The sequence below is a fragment of the Narcine bancroftii genome, chromosome 1 (assembly GCF_036971445.1).
Source record: "Narcine bancroftii isolate sNarBan1 chromosome 1, sNarBan1.hap1, whole genome shotgun sequence".
NCBI classification, from domain to species: Eukaryota; Metazoa; Chordata; class Chondrichthyes; order Torpediniformes; family Narcinidae; genus Narcine; species Narcine bancroftii.
In genome coordinates, this window is record NC_091469.1 from 167676520 (window position 1) to 167690532 (window position 14013).

Genomic DNA, 14013 nt, shown 5'->3' on the forward strand with positions numbered 1-14013 from the left:
AACTAACCATTACCCTGTGGGGTGTTTAACCCTGAACCAAGCATTACCCTGTGAGGGGTTAACCTCGAACCAACCGTTACCCTGTGGGTGGTTTAACTATGAACCATCCGTTACCCTGTGGGGGGGTTTTCACCCTGAACCAACCTTTACCCTGTGGTGGTTTAATCCCAAACCAACCATTGTCTGATTGGTGAAGATTAGTGTCTGTAGCAAGAGTGGAGAATCTGTGGAATCCCTTTCCACCAATGGCTGGTTGGTTGAGTTTCTGTTATAGGGGAATGTGGATGAAATTTATCCAGAACCAATTCCCATCATTCCATTTGCACTTTCCCAAATTACTCTTCTTGCAATCGTTTCTACCCCTCTCCCACCTTCATTTATCCCGTGTCCTCTCTCCAGCCCTTTTCTATGCACCCTGTTTCTCTTCCCACTGTAGCCTCGTTAAAGACACTCCACAGTAATGTTGACTGACCATCTCTCTCCACGGATGCTACTCGAACCATTGTTTACTTAAGATTCCAGCATCTCCAATCCTTGAGTTTCTCCTGTAATTATTTTTCGTTTGGACACAACAAAAACAACAACCTGTTGTAAATTTGTAAAGTTTCCTACAATGATCTTCAGAAGTCAAAAGTTCTTCAGTGGCTGAAAATCAAATTGGACAGAGCATAACAGGATGAGGGGAGATTGATGGGCGTGTTTAACATGATGAGTGGGGCAGAGTAAATTAGATTGGCTTTCCCCACTGAGGGAGGTGAGATACAAACCAGAGGACATGGGTTAAGGGTGAATGGGAAAAAGTTCTGGGAAAACATTACGGGAACTTCACACAGAGAGGGGGTGGGGATTGGGGGGTGTTGGAATCTAGGGCTTAAAACATTATGAAAGAAATGATTAATTAATAAGTTTATATGTACTGCATGGTTCAGGGAAAAAGAGGAATGTGATTAAGTGGCAATCACAGCATGGAGCAAAGTTGGCTGAGCAAAATTGTCTACTCCCAAAATACAGGGAGAGGAAATGCATAAAACGATTTAGGAGGAATGCTCAAACTGAAGGAGGTGGTGAGTAGCACAGGAGACACAGGCCAGACCAGAACAAAGAATGGCCTGCAAGAAACAAAGGGAATGGAAAACCAGTCTAGGAGGAAGATTAAGGCAGGAGGAGGTGTTAAAGAGAACAGCAGAAATTGGCCAGACAAGAACAGAATGGTGATTAGAAATATCTGGGGATGAATTAATTTCTGATCAACACAACAGGATAGTCTGGCCTGGAGGATTAAGATGGGAGTGCTACACCCCAGATATCTGCAAAACAGGAGATGACTGCCTAAAGAAATCTCTTGGTGCCTGCCACATTGACCACCGCCAGTGGGCTGATAACGCCTCAAACCGTGCATCTTGGCGCCTCACAGTTTGGCGGGCAGCAACCTCCTTTGAAGAAGACCGCAGAGCCCACCTCACTGACAAAAGGCAAAGGAGGAAAAACCCAACACCCAACCCCAACCAACCAATTTTCCCCTGCAACCGCTGCAATCGTGTCTGCCTGTCCCGCATCGGACTTGTCAGCCACAAACGAGCCTGCAGCTGACGTGGACTTTTTACCCCCTCCATAAATCTTCGTCCGCGAAGCCAAGCCAAAGATAACCCTTATGCAAAAAGATCTAGCAAAGGAAGCCAACTTTTGTTCTGCATGATAAGGTTGATCTATATAAACTGAGCCAACTGGACAATAGGGGTCAGTCTTGGGGAATAGCTCACTGTGCAGGTGACCTATGAACTAATGACTGACCCAGAGCTCTGTTAAGTTTTATTCTTGTGCTGTGTAATAAACTGACTGTTGAACCGAATACCTTCTCCTATCACTTCATTCAAAGAACACGCTGGACTCAGACTACACATAGACTAAATTAAGAGTAAGGTAAAGCCAGAGTCCGACAATTTGGTGACCCCGACGTGATGAAGATGGAGAAGTGACGGAAGAAAAAGGTACGAAACACTGGTCGATTGTGGTGTGGTGATAACAACAAGTGACCATTCTACAAAGGGAGGTAAGCAGACGCCTGTTTTAATGAAGTTCTGCTATTGGCAACGATAAATTGTGTGTTGTCACTACTCTGCAAAAGCCCTCGTTAAAGCCCAAGAATAAAACAAAAAGGGGGTTGGAGTCCCCCTAGTAGAACGGGGTTGGAGTCCCCTGTAGTAAAAGGGGGTTGGAGTCCTCCTAGTAGAACGGGGTTGGAGACCCTGTAGTAAAAAGGGGGTTGGAGTCTTCCTAGTAGAATGGGGTTGGAGTCCCCTGTAGAAAAAAGGGGGTTGGAGTCCTCCTAGTAGAACGGGGTTGGAGTCCCCTGTAGTAAAAAGGGGGTTGGAGTCTTCCTAGTAGAATGGGGTTGGAGTCCCCTGTAGAAAAGAGGGGGTTGGAGTCCTCCTAGTAGAACGGGATTGGAGTCCCCTGTAGCGATCTCGAGAGATAGGGTTAGACACTTGGCCAATTAGAATAAGGTGTATGGTGATGGGTATTTGCTTCTATAGTGTGTAATAAGTATTTGATTAAGGATCGTGTACCATAGTAGTGTATAAGTATCTGTATAAGGTGCATTGTGATAGTTATTTGTTTCTATAGTGTGTGATAAGTATTTGATTAAGGATTGTATACCATAGTAGTGTATAATAAGTATCTGTATAAGGTGTATTGTGTTATAGTTATTTGCTTTTATAGTGTATAAGTGTCTGTTTAAGAATCGTATAGTGTATCATAATAGTTTATAATAAGTATTTGTTTAAGGATTGTGTACAGTGTGCCGCTGGTGTTTATAATAACGTGGGAAGGGTCGAAGTAGATTGCAGGGTGTCAAAATCCTACCAGGGGAGAGACCCAGTGAAGTACGAAGTCTAAAGGGTTAAAAATCGGAACAGAGATGGAAGGAGTAAATAGGGATGTAGGGCAAGAGCTCGGGGAAGACAGAGGAGTTCCCCCATCTGTAAACCGACAGTGGGAAAAAACAAGGAATCAATTACTGGGAGGATTACTGAAGGGAGAGGAGGTACAGGCTATGGCACGGTACGAACAGATATGGAAAGAGCTGCAGAATCAGGGGAAGGTACCATGAGGGTTTGAAAAAATCCGGCTGGTACTGTACTTAGGAGAAGCAGAGAGGGAAGCAGCCAAGGAGGTACAGGAACATGAGGCAAAGGAACAAGGATCTATATGGAATAGAAGAAGGCTTAAACAACAGAAAGAAGTGAAGGAACAGAGAAGGGCAGATTTACACATTATGACATTGGCTTGCATGGCTGTGGAAGCGAACCTTCAACATGATATTAAAAAGGGATCCCATATCACTAAGGAGAATACAGGGGAGGTTAAGCTGTCAGCCCCGTTATATCCAGAGTTACCGGAGACATTGCCACCGCCTTATCCTATTCCCCAAATGCCAGCGATGCAGATAAGTGAGGGAATAGTGAATGTCACTGAATTAGCAGGTCACGAACTCCAGGAGGCGAAGGAGAGACTTAAGAGAGTTATGCAGGAAAGGGTGGAGGAAATGAAGGAGTTAACAAAGGAAATACAGAATGATGTATGTAAAGTGAGGGAAACTAGTATGCGACTGGAAAAAACAAATGAGAGAGAGCAAGAACAGACACTTGAGAATATCTTCTCGGTAGGAATGTCAGAGGATCACACCACCCCCACTCCTCACAATAGACAAAAGGAGTCAGAGGATGAGGAGATCTTGACCTTTTTGAGTCAGTGTAAGGAGAGTTGGACGGATAAAGCCAGAGTACACCCAGCCACAGATCCCTTGCAGACTACACTCTTTAGGGCTGCAGTAATGAGTGGACTGCCAGCTGTAGTTAGGGAAGCGTTAGAGAATAACCCTGATATTCCTGGCTGCTCGAGTGAGCAATGGGAAAAACATTTGACCCATCACATGAAACGTTACAGGGCTAAGCAAAAGGAGGACAAACAAATTATGGAGTCTGCACAAGTGCAACTCCTTAAGCTTCAATTGGAAGAGGCTAGGAAAAAGGCAAACGAGGCAAAAAAGATTTCCTCAAAGGGTGCGAACCAGATGATTCAGCAGCCACCGCAGCCACCACAAGGGAATAATATGAGTTGGCACCCGGCCCCATATTGGGCACCGGGTCCCACCTATGTGGGCAGAACGGGAGGTCCAATGGGGGGATTCCGAGTAAGAGGGAGAGGTCAGGGTGCTCCACGAATGCAACCAGCCGTATGTTTTGTATGCGGTCAGCCAGGACACTGGAAGAGAGACTGCCCCCTGGCTTGGGATCCTCGGGACACTGGGGGAAGGTGATATGGACCACCACAAAATGAGCATTGGGTCCAGCCCCAGAGATCGTCAGTGCCACCCCCAGTACATCAGGCACCCTATGCGGCTCTAGCTCCGAAGAGACAATTCCCTTTGCTGACAGAGGAGGAGCAATATTGCCCACAGTGACGGAGCCCGAGCACCCACGAGCAGGCTAGGTTGGCAGACCCTTTCCTGCAGATTAAAGTAATGGACATGGAAGTATCCTTTTTAGTGGATACGGGAGCCAGATTTTCAACACTCACTGGCACTGAATTTCAAGATAAAACATCATCCTCTAGCGTCCAGCTGATAGGGTTCTCGGGTACACCAGAAAATCTGCCGTTTTCTACACCACTAGTCACTTCTGTGGCGGGACAGACTTTTACACATCAATACATTTTGTCAGCCAGGTGCCCTACCAATCTTTTGGGCAGAGACCTGTTGGTCAGGTGTGGAGCATCGATCCTTTGTGGACCCAGCGGAATAGAGGTCACCTTTCCAAATGGATATTCTATGAACTCTTCAGTAACTACACTTCATTCCGGTTCTCAGATGTTGTTGGCGGCAGCTGGAGGATCCACGTCTGAGGGACAATGGGCTGACATTTACTGGGGACTGTTGGAACCAGAGGACCCACAGAAGGGAGGGCTGCTAAAGTTTTATAATCAATGGAAGCCGTGGATCCAGACGTTACACCCGTATACCCCTCCCTCGGACCCTCCCCATATGACCCTCTTTTTCGATAGGGATGGGGATGAAATGTATCAGCATGCCTTTTATGAAGAGGTAGAGGGCATACTATGGGAAATTAATTCGGACTACATAGTGGTAGGAAAGGAGGGAGTGGCCGCTACGGTGGCACTGACATCTGAACAGCTGGAATGGTATGAGATGGCAGGTGAGGCCATTCCTCATGTCACCCTTGCAATTGGCACTACTCACCAGGCAAAAGATTTGGGACCGATGTGTCGGAACTTGATGTCCCTTAGTGACTGGTCTGACACCCAAATACCGACAGTGCAGTTCTCCTCATCTGGTCAGGCATACAGAATTTTGTCTCCGACATATGATCAAGTCCTCCTTGAGCATAGACAGATTGAACGCTTTCATGGTAGAGAGAAGATGGATCACCCCGACTCGGCCTCTATGCTAGATTCTCTCCCTGAGAACCTGTGGTCAGTGGGATCAGCAGATGTGGGTTTTTGTCAGCAGGTTGATCCCATAACCTTCGAACTGTCAGATTACACCCCTATTTGGCAGATGCAGTATCCCCACAAACCTGAAGCTGAGGAAGGTTTGGCAGAGACCATTGATGGCCTTATGTATTCAGGGGTGTTGGAACATTCGTGTTCTAGTTGGAATACACCCATATTACCTGTTCCTAAACAAGACAAATATCGGATGGCCCATGACTTAAGGCGCATCAATGGTATTGTGAGAACACCCACAGTTCCAGTACCAAACCCATATACTGCCATGACTGCTTTAACCCCTAACCACAAGTGGTTCTCTTGCATAGATTTAGCGAATGCTTTCTTTTGCTTGCCGCTGGCAGAACCATTAAGAGATGTGTTTTCGTTCACGTATTAAGGTAGAAAGTTGCGGTATACTAGGCTTCCGCAGGGCTTTATCTTATCTCCAGGGATTTTCAATCAGGTGTTGAAAGAACAGCTGGGGGGGCTAGCACTGCCAGGTGGGGTAGTTCTGATCCAGTATGTAGATGACATCCTATTAGCAGCACCTGATCATACCTCCTGTTTGGAGGCCACCTGTCTCCTGCTAGTGCAGCTGTTCAAGGCAGGCTTTAAAGTCTCTCGCTCAAAGCTGCAATGCTGCAGACAGGTGGTCACCTTTTTAGGTAGAATGGTCTCAGCGAAAGGCACAGGGATTTCCCCTGCACATCGAACAGCGATACTACATCATCCAAAACCAAAGACAGTTAAGGAAATGCTTTCGTTTTTGGGTTTGTCAGGTTATAGTAGGCAGTTTATCCCATCGTATGGTGAGTTGACACATCCACTGTGAACTTTGGTGAATGGGCAGGGGTTGAGGAATCTGGGAGCTACACTTGATTGGACTGCACAGGCTGAGATGAGTTTTATTGTATTGAAGCAAGCTCTTACAACAGCTACAAATTTGGCAATTCCAAATTATAAACTGCCTTTCTTTTTGGATGTTTCTGAAAAAGCACACACAATCGATGGTGTTCTTTTTCAGAAAAAAGGGGGTGGAAGATGTGTGCTCATGTATGTGAGTATCACACTGGACCCGACGGAAGACAGACACCCACCATGTACGAGACATGCAGCGGGAGTAGCAAAGATTTTACAAAAGGTGGCACACGTAGTAATGGGACATGGCCTGACGGTATTAACAACACATAGTATTGTAGCATTTGTGAGCTCGACAGCATTTACAATGACTTTGCTAAGGCAGACGAGACTAGAAAAGATCCTGAATGCTCCAAATGTTATGTTTACCCATGAAGGCATTAACATGGCAGACAATATGGGAGAGGGAGAACCACACTGTTGTGAGAAGAGGGTAGTAAAGGATATTAAAATAAGACCTGACTTACAGGCTACACCCTTAAGAGAACCAGATGAAACCTTGTTTACAGATGGGTGTTGTTACAGACACCCCACAGATGGATTGAAAGCTGCCTATGCGGTGGTACGAAAAACTACAGGAAGATATGAAGAAATCATTACAGGGACAGTGAGAGGAAAGGAGTCAGCTCAACTCACAGAACTACAGGGAATGATAGCAGCATTAGAAAGGGCAGAAGGGAAGGAGGTCAATATATATACAGACTCGGCATATGTGGTAGGGACAATACAGGTTGAGCTTAGTCAATGGATTAGAAGTGGGTTTTTAACAGCAGCAATGACCCCAATTAAACACGAGAAGGACGTTAGGAAACTGGCTGAGGCCCTCCTGAAACCAAGGGCATTAGCAGTTCTTAAATGTAAAGGACATGATAGAACAGATACGATGGTGGCTCGGGGAAATCAGGAAGCGGACATGGCCACTAAAAGGGCAGCAGGATACGGCCCTCAGTTTATTATGACACAGGCAGACAGAACGGCACATGACTTATTGACACCGTGTGAGGTAGAAGTAATAATACAGGAACAAGCAAAGGCATCACCTCAGGAAAGGATGGTATGGGAGGAAAGGGGGGCAACCGAGGATCAAGGACTGTGGAGATCGATAGACGGGAGGCCAGTTTTACCATCTGGACTCATGAAACCCCTCCTCGAGGAGGCTCATGGGCTAACACACTGTGGAAAGAAGCAGATAATAAGGTATTTGATACATTGGTGGCACCCCTTCCTGCCGGCGATGGTGGAGAATCATATTAGAGAGTGTGAGGTATGTATAACTTTCAATGTCAAGGCGACTGTAAAGCCATATGAAGGACAGTTCCCGTTACCTAAGTTACCAGGGCAGGAAATCGTACTTGATTATACGGACATGATTGAGAGGGTAAGTGGCTATTGATACCTCTTAGTAGCAGTAGATGTGTTCACAGGGAGGCCAGAGGCAATCCCTGCCAAAAGAGAAGATGCAAGGACGGTATGTAAATTCCTGATCAACCAGTATATTCCGAGACACGGATTTCCTAGAAAAATTAGGTCCGATAATGGAAGTCATTTGGAACGATGTACCATCCACAATCCCAAGGGAAAGTGGAGAGGATGAACCAAACAATAAAAGGTAAGATCGGGAAAGTACAGGCACGGACCAAACTAAATTGGGTGGATGCGTTGCCCCTGGCATTAATGTCAATAAGGAGTTCCGTAAGTTCTGTGACAGGATTTACATCATATGAACTACAAACGGGGCACCAGTTTCCAGAACCGGGAGCCGGAATTCAGACTACAAAGAATGAGGTAAGTTCAATGGGATGCAAGCTTTATTATGATAAACTAACGACTCTGGTGTCAGATTTTTCACAACAGGTCACAAGTCCCAACAGAAAAGGGGAAACACCGATACCATCAGTCGCGGAGTGGGTTCTGATAAAGGTCAAGAGAAAGTGGTCGGAGCCAAGGTGGACAGGACCCTACAGAGTGGTAGAGAGGACGTCCCACGCGGTTCGACTACAGGGAAAAGGAGAGACGTGGTATCATTGGAGTCAGTGAACAGCAACGGACCCACCTACATGGATACTGGAACAGATTCGAACGGAGATGACTGGGACTCTGTGAAGAAACCACGGACTAAGAACACTTAACACGTCCCTTTTTTAAAGAGACTATTGGACTACGGTGACTGTGTATCAGTGGTTGACGGTATAATCAATTTATTGGCATCAAAACAATGAAGGGAGCTGTGATGGACACTATGTGGGGACTATGGGTGATGTTGTTCCTAGCCCTTGAAGCATCTGGAGAAGGAAACAACTGTACAAAGGGTTTATGGTCAGCCTGGGAGGCCCATAACGAACCGAAACAGTACTTTGCGGATTGGACTGACGTTCCTGAACACAGTATTGGGGCCCCCACTGGACTGAAGTGTGTTCATAATGGCCAAGTTTGTGAGGTTAAGTTTAACAAGGGGTCGGAGATGCCGGTCCTTGCAAAAACTCATGAGGTCTTGGTCCCATAAGTTAACTGGTGGTTGGTCTCATTTTCATGAGACCAAAAGGGGGACTGTTGGAATCTAGGGGTTAAAACATTATGAAAGAAATGATTAATTAATAAGTTTATATGTACTGCATGGTTCAGGGAAAAAGAGGAATGTGATTAAGTGGCAATCACAGCATGGAGCAAAGTTGGCTGAGCAAAATTGCCTGCTCCCAAAATACAGGGAGAGGAAATGCATAAAACGATTTAGGAGGAATGCTCAAACTGAAGGAGGTGGTGAGTAGCACAGGAGACACAGGCCAGACCAGAACAAAGAATGGCCTGCAAGAAACAAAGGGAATGGAAAACCAGTCTAGGAGGAAGATTAAGGCAGGAGGAGGTGTTAAAGAGAACAGCAGAAATTGGCCAGACAGGAGCAGAATGGTGATTAGAAATATCTGGGGATGAATTAATTTCTGATCAACACAACAGGATAGTCTGGCCTGGAGGATTAAGATGGGAGTGCTACACCCCAGATATCTGCAAAACAGGAGATGACTTGTGATAACCCTTATGCAAAAAGATCTAGCAAAGGAAGCCAACTTTTGTTCTGTATGATAAGGTTGATCTATATAAACTGAGCCAACTGGACAATAGGGGTCAGTCTTGGGGAATAGCTCACTGTGCAGGTGACCTATGAACTAATGACTGACCCAGAGCTCTGTTAAGTTTTATTCTTGTGCTGTGTAATAAACTGACTGTTGAACCGAATACCTTCTCCTATCACTTCATTCAAAGAACACGCTGGACTCAGACTACACATAGACTAAATTAAGAGTAAGGTAAAGCCAGAGTCCGACAGGGGGGAGGGGTGGGGATTGGGGGGAGGGGGTGGGGATTGGGGGGGAGGGGGTGGGGATTGGGGGGGAGGGGTGGGGATTGGGGGGCAGGAGGTGGGGATTGGGGGGGAGGGGTGGGGATGGGGGGCAGGGGGTGGGGATTGGGGGGAGGGGTGGGGATTGGGGGGGAGGGGTGGGGATGGGGAGGAGGGGGTGGGGATTGGGGGGGAGGGGGTGGGGATTGGGGGGAGGGGGTGGGGATTCGGGGGGAGGGGGTGGGGATTCGGGGGGAGGGGGTGGGGATTGGGGGAGGGGATGGGAATTGGGGGGAGGGGGTGGGGATTGGGGGGGTGGAACCTGCCAGCTGAAGTGGTGAATGTGGACTCAATTTTAACATTGAATTTGGATGGGAGGGGTATGGGGCTTTGATCTGGGTGCAGGTCAGTGGGATTAGGCATGTGAGAGATGGGAAAACTGATCTAAAATTATGAACATGAAGGAAACTAAAATTCATACATCAGTTAATGGCTGTAACCAGTACAAACAGGATGAACTTGGGGATTAGGATGCAGGAAAGCAGAGTCAGAACGATTAACATAAGAATCTTCTAGTCTTTGTGACAAGACCATAAGACTAAGATAAGGAGTGGTAAGGAACAATAGAATGTAGGAAGTTGAGGTAGTCTGGATCAGATAAGGGTCTCCTAGCCCTGGACAGAAGTACCAAGTCCTACATATCTAATTAGCTAACCTTACACAGATTTATACATATTAAATTAGCCAACCCTAGACAGGATGAGCCAACTCTGCATACCAAGAGACTGTAGCCCCGAGAATCAGGAAGGTGTGAATAAGGACAATAACATGAAGGGACACCGACAGGATACCCCCTGGTCCTCCAAGTCTACTGAAATTGCACGTAGGCAGGCAGGATTGCCTAATGCCAAACCTCTCCAGCAGGAGGCAGAAGAATGTAAGGGGGAGGGTATTCCTACACTGAAATCAACTGTATAAAAGTTGGGTGAGCCCCAGTGTATGTGTGTATTCCCAGGGTAAGGGGAAGCACCCAACTTTGCATTGTTGCTGTAATAAATGTTCTTTGTTCTCAATTTTTGTCTCGAGCAATTTCTTTAAAGGTACATCTATTTCTAACAAATGGGGGCTCATCTGGGATCACACTCCCTCCACTGACAGAGTACCCCGACGACGAGAGTAGGTGCACCCCGGCTGATTCAGCTGGACTCACGGACGACGTGTGGCTGGTCAGTGGAAGAAGCGAGTGATATCCGAGAAGAGGCATTGAGAACAAACGACAGAAGGAAGCGTGCTAGAATCTTGCTACTGGAACCCGGTAAGAGGAATTTTACTTGTCTCTCAGTATGGGAAGTATGGGTAGCAAGGAAGAGAGTCCTGGTTCAGGATGTGAGGATCAGATAATTACAAACAGCCCGCCCGGGTTGATGTTATCTGAGTGGGGCACGGGAAGGACCCGTGGAAAGGACAAACTGACCATGGTCAGGTATTGTTGTAGGGACTGGGTTAAATACCCGATAAAAGGGAGCTCCGTGTACTGGCCAAAACTCGGATCCGAGATGACTGGATGTGTCAAGTTTTGAACATCTGGCTCTATCAAAACCAGAGATAACCTAGAGAGCAGGGAATATGCAGCCTGCTGGCTTAGGGGATCATGTGATCAATTGGTTTTGAAAGAAAAAGAGTACAAGGACAAGAGAGAGGAGGAACCTTTTGTCCCTGAACCACAAGGGTGGGATGTGTTACATTCCCTCCCTCCACCTTATGTTCCTCCTATGCCGGCTCCTATCTTTCCTCCCCCTCATATAACCTACCCTTCTGCACCTTCCCCACCTCCCCCACCACTAGAGAAGAGAGAAGAGAGCAGGAGTGGTAAGATGACTTGCTCACAAAGCACTCGATTACCACCTCTGTTGACAGGAGAGAGAGGTAACTTGAATTCAGAACAGCGTGAGAGTCTTCAGGAAGAAAGGGCAGAACCCTTTGATTCATTTCCCAGGGAGCAGGAACCCAGACCTAATAAGCCAGAAACCAACTGGATGAGACCACTGCGGGAAGTTCTCATGGGAGAGGGTCTCGGTTTCGTAAATGTGCCCCTGACCAGTACTGAAGTGCGTAACTTTAAGAAAGAACTGACCTCCCTGATAGAAGATCCCCAGGGATGTGCCGAACAGTTAGACCAATTTTTGGGACCAAATATATATACAATATGGGGGTCTCGACATAGAATCCCCAGCAGGGGAACAATTGGTACTAACTGGTTTTGTTACCAACTCAGCCCCAGACATTAGAAGAAAATTACAAAAGACAGAATATTGGCATGAGCAGGGAATAACCCAGCTTCTACAGATCGCACAAAAAGCATTTGTCCAGACATCTGAGGATAAGCAGAAAGCAAAGGCTAACATTTTGATGCAAGCAGTTAAAGGAATAGTAGATGAGTAACATGAAAAAGGCAGGGACTGTGTGCCAGCTCCTGAATGTTGGGAGAAGCGTCGGGAGTGGGAGAGTAGAGACCAGAGATAATTTCATAAATCACGATTTCCCACTTCAGTCACTGACCAATATTGATTAAAATTCATGCTAAAATTTAAATGTCATAAAGGATCGTTTATCAATACTGTAGAATGAGCGAATTTAACTACCAGTTAATTCCAATTTATGAAATAAATTGTATTCAAATGTGATTTTGCACAGGGAGTACCTGAGAGTTGAGTGATGTTATAACATTTGCAGGGAGAAATGTTTGCGCAAATAGGGTGAGTTCTACACGTCAAATTTTAAGTGTATGTAAGATAAAGAAAGGATCTGATGTGTAAAGTGGCTGGATCAGCCAGTTGAAGGGGGAGTGTGCATGTCCCTTTAAGTGCACTGTGGCACTTGAAATTGAGGCTCCAGGCTCTTGTCTTGCAGTTAGAGGTATGGAGCCCTATCAATAGATTTAGTACATTTCTTCTACACATTCAGCAGTCAAGGTCCGTGAGTTTAAAGATCACCCACCTCTGGAGAATAAAGATACCTCTGGGGATTCCTATGGGGATTCCTATAAGTTTAATCATTCATTTCTCTGGTGCATTTTCCTCCGGAGTGAAATTAATGCCTCAGCACAATTTCTCTGTATTGCTGCTGTAATTTAATTCATGATAACTCTCCCCCTCCATTCATCAGGTTTATATTTAAATCCGGTAGTGCGGAAGTTTGATTGAATTGTCCCATATGCAAAGGGACCTTGTGCAGGAAAGCCTGAAGGTAGACTTGCAGAAGGCAAATGCAATGCTGAGATTCATTTCAAGAGGAATAGAATACAAGAGTGGGAATGCGATGTTGAGGCTTTATATGAAACTGGTGAGATCGCACCTGGAATATTGTGAGCAATTTCAAGCTCCTCATTAAGAAAAGATGTGCTGACATTGGAGAGGGTACAAAGGAGGTGCTCTAGGAGGATTCTGGGAATGAAAGGGTTACCATATGAGAAATGTTTGACAGCTCTTGACCTGTACTCATTGGAAGTTAGGAGAATGTAAAAGGCATGGCAGAATAGAAGTAGAAAGCTTGTTTCCCTTGGTGGCAGAGTGTAGGACAAGAGGGCACAACTTCAGGATTGAAAGACATCCACTGAGAACAGAGATGCAGAGGAATTTCTTCAGCCAGTGAGTGATAAATCTGTGAAGTTTGTTGCCACAGGCAGTTGTGGAGGCCTGGTCATTGGGTGTATTTAAGACAGAAATTAATAGGCTCCTTTTTTCTGAATATTTTATTTAATATTCCAATACATGCAGTAACTACAATTCTTATATCAAAAAAAGAACAAATTGATTACATACATGATGGTTTTCAGCCCACTCCAAAACCCCTCCCTCCCACCCAACCTCCCCCCCCAAAAAAAATATACAAATAGACAAAAAAATTATAGGCATAAAAAGAAAAGAGTAAGTAAAAAAAATCTTTGAATTGCAGACAGAGAGAGAGAGAGAGAGAGAGAGATGTCCTGCAGTACAACTAATCAGTTGTAACATAAACATACAGAGGGATAGAAAGTAGATCACTACAAATTTAATCCCAGTATTTGAATGTATGGGCGCCAGATTTGTAAAAACATAAGAGTATTTATTTCCTTGTTGATAGGTTGCTGATTAGCCAAGGCTTCAGAAGGTTATGAGGATGTGAGAGATGGGAAAACTGATCTAAAATTATGAACATGAAGGAAACTAAAATTCACATATCAGTTAATGGCTGTAACCAGTACAAACAGG